The sequence below is a fragment of the Haemaphysalis longicornis genome, unplaced genomic scaffold (assembly GCF_048455015.1).
Source record: "Haemaphysalis longicornis isolate Haplotype H1 unplaced genomic scaffold, Haemaphysalis longicornis Haplotype H1 scaffold_2, whole genome shotgun sequence".
Lineage (NCBI taxonomy): Eukaryota > Metazoa > Arthropoda > Arachnida > Ixodida > Ixodidae > Haemaphysalis > Haemaphysalis longicornis.
Window position 1 is genome coordinate 205,247,013 of NW_027526295.1, and position 9,611 is coordinate 205,256,623.

A 9,611-nucleotide genomic window follows, 5' to 3' on the forward strand; every position below is an offset into this window, starting at 1 on the left:
ACAACTGCATTTACAGCCAATGGGAATTTTGCACCGAGCTTCTGGTCGCGTGAATCTTGGGAACGGGACTTGTTAGCCGCTCAACAAAGCTGCTAACCTCCAGGGGGCATGCATCCCCCGCATGCGTTCATAAGGAGCTGTCTGTGCCAGGGACAAGAACACCTTCTGGCAAAGCCAACATTATCACAAATGCTATGTAGAAAATGGCTGCAACCTTTGTTATATCAAGACTATCCCCCCCAAGAATCCCATGACTATTCACCACCGAGGGGGCTTTATCATTATGCCGAGTTTCATTTACTTGTCATGATTGGGTACTTCACAACGAAGATGTAAAATTTCTGGAATTATCATCTGCTGTCAATACATCGTCTTTCCTTCTACGGGAGGGAAACGCAGTCCTGTGTTTGTCTTCTAGAATAAAACTCTAGTCCTTCCAGGTTCCTTGTTTAATTTTAAGCTAATTAACAAGGAGTATCATTAATTGCACATTGCAAACAAATGTGCTTTCTTTCGTGAACTTCTTTGGACTGCACCTTGGTCAATCGTGTTTTGTTTCGCGCACTCTTTTAACTTTGCTCTCTTTTAACTTTGCTGTCCAACCATGTTCACATCATGGACGGGACGAATTTGGAAGCTCAAAAACAGCTTCGTTGGCATGCTACCTCCCCCATTGGCCCCCAGTTTCTTTCACTGACTGAGTCAAGTAATGCTGGAATGATGCTCATGCATTAAAATGATCACACAGTTTGCATAGTATCCAACTAATGTAGCAGTACCACATTCATCACCTAACTATTTCATCAAGGTAGTGCAATCTCCTAAAGCACTTTATTATGGTCCTATCAATATTATGGTGTTTTTGCACAGTGCATCTCAAATTGAGCCTGATATAGCTTTGTTTGGAGTAATTGAAGGATGTAGAACATTTATAAAAATGCGAACTGCACTGCTATCACAAGCTGCGATAAAACTTCTTCAGTCTCAAGGGAAGTCTGCAAGACTGTAAACCTTCTCCCAGTTGAAAGCATAACTGGTCTGTCTGGTAATGTTTCAAAAGAATGTTTGCATTATGTGTTTCCCATTCACAATAGGTCTTTTTCTCTCTCTCTCTCTCGTTTTCTTTTCTTCCCCACCTCCAATCCCGAGAAAAATGTCCTAACTGGGCTTTGCATCTGCATCAGCATTTGCAGGCAGCTAGAAATTAAGCTTCTGCACTCTTTAGCACCACTTTCTTTTGAACATGACAAAAGATGCATTCACGGAACTTCCGCAAACTACAGCATTGGGCATTTTTTGTGGAGCCCTGCACCCTCTAAGTTAAGCAGTTCATTTCTGTGCAGCCATAACGACCAAGCATTTTTTTGTTTTTTTATTCTTCAGGCTTAACTCGGGTGACTTGTGGTAATTCATACACCAGCTGTGATGATACTCGATGGGTTAAATATATAGAAGCTTCATTTAAATGGCACAAAGTACTGAATTGCTGGAATTGAGTACTGCAGTTTTTAATGTTTTACGGTAACTGAACAGCAGCTAGCATCAGCCAGTTTGTCCTACCTCATTTCGGGTTATGATTTTTCATTGAAGCTATCGCAAATACAACAGACCCTCATCATAATGACGTCCTGGGATAGGAAGCTTATTTCGTTATGAGTGGTACTCATTAAAAATGCAGATTTTCTCTTCCTGCATGCACTGCACTTGGAACCGTATAAAAATTTTAAATAAAGCGATTTTGTTGTGACAAGGGCTTATACTCAATTCAGTATACATCCGCCTGTTGTTCAGGCCCCTTGGTGTAAATTCAATTGCACCCAAGTCTGTCTGTATGTACATCTCAGTTACTTTCTGATGCGCACCTATTAAAACCAATAAAGTCTGCCTTGTAGGAAATAGACCTCTGGTTTGAATAGTGGTTGTCATGTGGCTTTGTGAAACAGATTTGCTAGTTCTGTGGGTCTTTTTACAACATTAAATGCTTGTAATTGCAAACGTTACAAGCGTAACAACATTGCGGACATAACAGCCCACCCCTGTTCAAGCATGGTAAGAATTAAATGCTAAACTTTACTTTGGTAAAATTCAATGCTGTAAACATCAATCATCTTAAGAAATACATGCGTAAGCCAATAAAAAATGCATGCATGGCAAACTTTACTGATTTTTTTTCAAACCTAAAGGTCATTGCACCTTCTATGTTAGGCGCTGCAGGGGCCTTTTATATTGATTTTGTAAACGGGCCATAATTCATATGGTAATAGATAGTATTTCTGTATGAAGGATCACTGGTCACTTACCAAATTCGGATTGCTTCCTGAACTCTAACATTTTGTTTATTTCACAGAAAACAGTGCATGTTGATCGCAAATTTATTGCCGACAGTGCCCTATCGTCATTACAACCTTTCGGTTAGTGCTGTAATGCTGTGCAATCGCAATGGGGTCCTGACGCTTGAGTGCGACGAATGCGAGATAGCAAAGCTCAAAGCTCATAGTTATTCTTTTCTCCAATGGTAAAAAATGCTCGATTTCAGACAACGTTGGTTTCATACGTTTGTGGTTTGAGGAAACTTGTGGTAATAAATAGAACTGCAAGTTTGCTACTTTGTGAAGAAAAGGCACCTTCAAATCATTGTCTCTACATTTTTTTTCTTGTATTTGTCATTTCCGCGCAATTATTTCAGAGTTCTTGCGCTTTTACCTGTTTAAAATTAGTTTCGGTTTCCGTTTCATGGCGGTAAAAATTTTAAACCGGAAGTAGGTGACGCATTGGCGCCACTGGCTGGCCGGCTGGCGCTTTCAACATCCGCTGATTCGCTGCACATGGCTGTTGTTAGGCAAATGTTTGCGCCGTGCTGAAGATGCTTTCATTAAGCTTGAAACAACTTGCTTCTCATTTCAGAAGCAAAAAGTATTCACCTATCGAAGTATGTGCTGCTTGCCTCAAAGAGGCGGAGCAAACGAGCTTCCTAAATGCCTTTATCACGGTCCTCTCCTACAGCGCTCAGCAGCAAGCGAAGGAGAGCCAAGAACGTTTTGTGAAGAATGCGCCTTTGGGGCCCTTAGACGGCGTCCCAATCACTGTGAAAGACAACTTTTGCCTTGCCGGCGTGCGAACTACATGCGGTTCGCGAATGCTCGCGGATTTCCACCCAACTTACACGGCGACAGTCGTGGACAGACTTCGGCGGCAAGGCGCGGTCATCCTCGGCAAGACGAACATGGACGAGTTCGGAATGGGCTCCGGAGCCACCGATTCTACCTTCGGACCGACCAAGAACCCGTGGCAATACGTGGACAGAGACGCGACCGATGAGTGGTACATATCAGGTGGCAGTTCGGGTGGTAGTGCGGTTTCTGTGGCGACAGGTTGTGCCTTCGGAGCCCTGGGCTCCGACACGGGAGGTTCCACACGTAATCCTGCTTCACGCTGCGGCGTTGTCGGGTTAAAACCTACTTACGGGGCGCTTTCTCGGCATGGACTTATTCCTCTAACGAACTCGATGGATGTCCCCGGCATATTAGCGAAGACAGTGGACGACGCTGCGGTTTTGTTCGGCGTTATGGTGGGTGTCGACGAAAACGACTCCACGTGCGTGCCGTATCCAGAGGACGCTCGGAATCTTGACCTTAGCGACGAGCCGTCGCTCGCCGGCGTGCGAGTGGGCATCCCCAAGGAGTACCACTGCGCCGGCATGTCTCCCGAAGTAGTGGACACTTGGCGCGAAGTAGCCGACAGATTGGCCTCGATGGGAGCCATCGTGTCGCAGGTGTCTTTGCCGCACTCTCAGTACTCCACCGAGTGCTATTCTGTGCTGAATTGTTGCGAAGTTGCCTCGAACTTCGCCCGTTACGACGGACTCGAGTACGGGCACCGTGCAGACGACGACACCTCGACGGAGGCTTTGTACGCCGCTTCGAGGCACGAGGGTTTCAACGAAGTTGTTCGCGGCCGGATACTCGCCGGCAACTTTTTCCTTCTGCGGAGAAACTACGACAAGTACTTTACGAAGGCCCTTCAAGTGCGGCGTTTGATTAGCGACGACTTCAAGAGAGTATTTGAGTCGGGCATCCAGCTGCTTCTAACACCCGTCACTCTCACTGAAGCCCCCAAATACTCGGAGTGGGCTTTGAAGGACAATCGAGAGCGCGTGTCACTCGAAGACTTTTGCACGCAGCCCGTCAACATGGCAGGTCTCCCTGCGATCAGCCTGCCTTGCCGGCTTTCGTCTAACGGCCTGCCTCTCAGTCTGCAGTTCGTTGCCCCCAAGTTTGCCGAACGGCAAATGTTGAGTGTTGCGAAAAGGCTGGAGTTGGAGCTGCAGTTCCCCAGGCTAGACTTGGATCTTCATGCACATGGGCAGAGTAGGAAGAGTGCGACCCCTTAGTTTGCCATGAATCTGTGTGTGGTGCTGGCACTAAAACAAAAAAGCCGAGCTCATATGCTCAGCACTTCTGTTTTAGGGCCAGCACCACACATTCACGGAATACCAATGTACTCAACAGCATTTGGTACAACTGTTAAATGGGGCAGTAGTGATGTTGAGGGCACAAAACCTAGGTCGATGCTAATATTTATAAAGGAAATGCATACAAGGGCATTTTCACCTTCTGTGTGACTGTGCTGGTCTGGAAAATACACTAATCTCCTTCACTTGCTCCGCCTTCTCTACTACCTTCGAGACTACTTTTGTAAATGTGTTTTAACGCAACTGAACATTGGCAAAAGCTGATTGTTTTGAAACATCAAAAGAAATTTCAGCAAGCCTCAGAGATGCATGCATGCTTGTAGAAAACGACAAAATGTGTTTTGAGGGCCCTTTCCACAAGCCTCTTGCGTGCCTTGGCTAAAGCTTTCCCTTTGGTTAAACTTGCCTAAAAACAGCATCACACGACTGAGTCTGGCAGCCCACTCAGCACTTACCTGGTGACATGTCGATAGTAACAAAGGCAAGTTTGACCTCACTGGCTGCAGAGAGAAAACCGATACTTTATCTCAGACTTCTGTTATCCAGAGCTGCTCAGTTGCTATTCTTCCCTTTGAAGGGTTATGTACTGAGAGATGTATTTAATGTGGGAGAAGAGCTTGCCGGGAAAGTGGACGCCGCGGTGGCTCAGTGGCCAAGGCGTTGTGCTGCTGAGCCCAAGGACGCAGGGTTCGATGCTTGGCCGCAGCAGCCGTTTTTCTAATGGAGCCAAAAAGCAAAAACACCAGTGTGTTCGAGATTTCAGTGCACGTCAAAGGTTCCCAGGTGGTCAAAATTAATCCGGAGTCCTCTATGGCGCACCTCATGGACTGTGTAGCGTCGGCACGTTAAAATCAAATCAATTGCCAGGAAAGTGTGCAGTATATCAACAACTGCTACACTGAGAGTGTTGTCCAGAAACTGTTACCACGGAAAGAAAAAGAACACTGCAGGCTTGCCCATTGATGGCAGGGCTTACTACTTTGGATGGGGGTGAATATAGTGCCTTTTTTGTAGAGTACCGACATAAATTGGCAGAAGAAAAAATAAAAAGGAACACTGTAGTCAGTTTTGCAACCACAGGAAGTGTCACTCGTCCATATTGTCTTCATCCAAAATATTCTAGAATCTGAATGTCTCTGCCTCCAATTGCATAACCCTCTGTCCAGATGAGATATTCACATTCTCATCACTTCACACCTTTTCTCTCATTCTTCCACAGAACTGCATCCCTGGTGGTGAGAATGCGGTCAAACATCTGTGAATTGTGCCCTCTTTAGCCGATCTGTCGGTGTTTTCAGGCAGACTGCTGTTGCCGCCCATAGAAAGACTTTTATGTTTGCTTATTCGAGAGTGAAAGATGAAACGGGAAATGGGGAATGCAAAACATTTTGGTTTGCGGCCTGCCGGCTGTGATTTTATGAAGAAAAACATTCTCGGTTATCACACTGTCAAATGCATGGTGCTTTCAACCATCCTCAAAGCTGTTTTGTAGCTTACACACACGTGTTATTTTAAGTTGTTCGCACTTTTCTTTCGTGGATTTACAGGTGTGACCATTACATGAGTGCGGCCTTAGATATTTTTACATGATGTGCACATTTCAAGAACAGGCCATCTGCATCGATAAACACATCATCTAGGTTGGTCCGGAGGGCCACTTTCACTTATAAACATGACACACATAAACAGGGACTATATAAAGGTACAAGAAAATGTGTATTAAATGCAGGCAGTGCAGGTAAGCGCATAAAGTAAACTTGTCTGCATAAAAATGCAAGCATCTAATATACAAGTTGCGAGACATTCAAACCTGAACAAAGAATGTGAAATTGCAATAGTTTTTCATGTGGATGAACTCGCTGTTTGATGGTGATGGTGGTGTGACTTGCCCTTCGTAGCAGGTTGCCACTGTGCTAAAACATGCGGCATAGCTAAAAAAACAAACAAAACTTTTCAACACAAACGTATCAACAAGCAAACACTACTGAGTCGTTTACAACAACCAGGGTGGCCAGATGCAGCCAAGCTAGCAAGCAAATAATAATTTCTAAAGAAGCCCAAAAACCGCGGCACTTGTCTGAAGAAGCTCAAAACAAGTAGGAGTTTGATAAGTGCTCGAAATCTTGACACAAGTGTTTTTTATTTTATTATGACAAAAACTCGGTGAAACAGAATAAGAAAGTAAACGTAGCATTCAATTTTTTGTATCGCAAAAATATTCGGAACTATGAACGAAAGCATGTACACAATTTTAATTGTAGTCTCGTATAGGCAGTCTCCATGCAGTTCAATGAACGTTTGACAGTAGTGTTTATCACACCAGTGCATGATTGACGCACTTATCGATTCCCAACGTATGTTTCGTTTTACACACCAGCTTAACCAGTCATCGTTGTTGCACGTGTTCGACTCGTCCGGAAACTCCTCAGCCTCCACTTCGTCAATTCAAATATGCTTTTCAAGTTAAAAAGCTGCAACACCCTTGTGGTTGGTTGAAAGTGCCGGGAGCAGACACCTCAAAACAACAGGTCACGTATGTGTAAACTGCCACTCCTCACCATGGAGTTTTTTTATTGTTTTTATAGCGCGACTTATGGTGTTCCTATGCGAGAACAGGTGCTCACGTCGGTGTTGCTGATGATGCGTGCGGCGAACAAAGATGCGCGAACTCTGTGATTTCCGTGAAACAGCTTTCGCAAAATACATTCATAAAATCTAACTCTTCTACTCAGAATTTGTTTTAAATTTTTTGTCAAGGAACACATAAGTGAACGTGGCAAGCGCTAAAATGATATTTTCATGTGAAGCACAAATAAGCTCCCCAAAAAAAGTGACAAAGGCTGGCAAAGTTTGCAAGCAACTCGGAGAAAAAAGAAGCCGGATACGGCTATAATAAGCGGAATTGGACATCCTACTTTGTCGCATTAAGCCCCTCAAATTTGGGGGGGGAGGTTCGATTCGATTGTCGCCCCCATCTGGTATTGGCTCGTTCGCCCATCACTGACACTTTTCCAGCCAGTGAACTTGCAGTGCCCATGGCTTTCCCACAACTCAATGGAACCACAGGGCCAGGACGATTGCGGACGCATGGACATGTAGGTTAAGTTACGTTATCATTCGCATCGGCGGCTGAAAATGATTACGTAGCTACTTCGGCATGTTTTATGTCTGAATTTGCCGCCATACTGCTTCCCTGAAATTCAGTGTTGCAATTCAATCCTTGCCTTCTCCCTGCAGATGCATCTTTTCTTTCCTTTTATTTTTTGTTTGCAAAGAGTGGCAACTGCCACGGCTTTGCCGTTAGTTGTTTTGTTCTCTCCCCCTATGTTCTATTTTTTGCAGCAAAGCTGTCTATGGCTAAGATTGCGTATTTTTTTTGTGTGTCCGTAAACAAATCTAAAGGGGCAAGAATGACATGCGGCAAAGCCAACATTGTCATGACAGCTCACCACAAAACGGCTGTAAGTTTCATGTAATCAGAACTTCCACAAAAGATAATAATATGGCAATTGCCCGCTAACGCGACTGTATCGTTACGTTGAGTTTTGTTCACTTGTTATATCACTCAGTTCGTTCACAATGAAGTTGCAAACGTTACCAGATTTCCGTCGACTGTCAGTACATGGACATCTACGGAAAAAGTATGGTTACAGGAAACGGCTGGAACTTCTGTTTTATCCCCAAACTTCCCCCAAAACAATTATATAAAAATTGGCTGCCACGATGACTATCATTACGCTGAGTCATTACATTGCATCAGTACACGGCCTTCTATGGGAGGGAAAAAAGGTAATGGTCAGGCAGTCCCATGTTTGTCTGCTAGGATAAAACTCTAGTCCTTCCAAGTTTCATTAAGTAATCCAAAGCCATAGCCACAACCATTGCCAAATGAGAAACAAGTTAGTGCCCTTCCACGCTGTGAAGAAGGATGACCAACGATGCTGGGCGCGGTGTAAGGAGCGCACAAATTCAGACACGTTTGTAATCTGCGATTGAGCATACTTTATTAGCTGAATGAAATTTCGCCTACAGTTTTCTTCTAGGGGACAAACATGGAGCTGTCTGCTTCTCTCCCGCGTCGTAGGCGTCTTGCCGTAGGTGCAACACACAAACCCAAACCGCTCGACCACGGAAGGCAGCAGTCAGGTCGCATTGGGCTGTAAGAGAGAGGGAGAGAGAAAGTGTTTATTGAACGGGTAATATTTACATGGCGAAGTTTTGCCTCTCAACAAAGGGCGCAGGTCTCGCCAGGGGGTACGGAAGAGCAATGAAAGGAAGTGCAGTGAAATAACAGGTGATGAACAGGCTGTGTACAGAATATATACATACTATAGTAGCCGACCGTTTTTTCGAACTCCGAAAATTCGGACTTGCTGGATATTCCGGACTTGCCCAAGGAACCGCCAGTTGTCCCATAGGCGTAATGACTCATGGATTTTTCGGACTGCTCTTTTATTCGGACTTTTTTCGTTCTCCTCCAGGTCCGAAAAATCGGTCGGCTACTATACCTACACGCACACACTCGCGCACAAAAGAATGAAACATTTCGGTGGGTGGGTTTTTAGCCTTTGACAGTTTAGCGGCGGGTGTTGAGGCCCGACTCTTTGAGGTATGTGATAAAGAACCTGAATTAAGGCCTCTCGCTGCAGCATGAGGGGCCCCCGAGGATGCAGGATGTCCTCTGCAGTGATCGATGGTAGCCCTAGACGACGGTACCCAGACACAAGTTTGTACCGGGCACCAGCATACGTAGGGCAAGTGGAGAGGATGTGCTCCAAGATCTCACGGTCTGGAGAGTGCGGACAGGAAGCTGCGGCATTGCTACCCTGTCTCCGGAGGCGTGCTGCCTTGTTAAAGCAGCCGGTGCGAAGTCGGCGGGGACTAGGGAGCACTCCGTTTTCCTATCCCACGTGTGGGAATGAGCCGCGGGACCTCACTGGAGGCCGCTCGTCTGCAGGAGTGCCGTGTGGCCACCTCCCGCCCGATTGCGTCCCTATAGATCAGAGCGCACCAGGGACGTGCAGACTGGGACCACGTGGGAGTCGTGGGCTGCTTTGGCCAGTGCATCTGCAGCCTCGTTCGCTGGTATGCCAACGTGGGCAGCAAGGCACTGCAGTCGGAGGCTGCAGCCTTCTTCGAG

The 9,611-nt window shown here is 45.7% G+C and overlaps 1 pseudogene; it reads left to right on the top strand.

The window, feature by feature from the left end:
* The first annotated feature begins 2,813 nt into the window (after positions 1 to 2,813).
* On the top strand, positions 2,814 to 4,656 carry LOC144169802 (glutamyl-tRNA(Gln) amidotransferase subunit A, mitochondrial pseudogene; annotated as a pseudogene).
* The last annotated feature ends 4,955 nt before the right edge of the window (positions 4,657 to 9,611 follow it).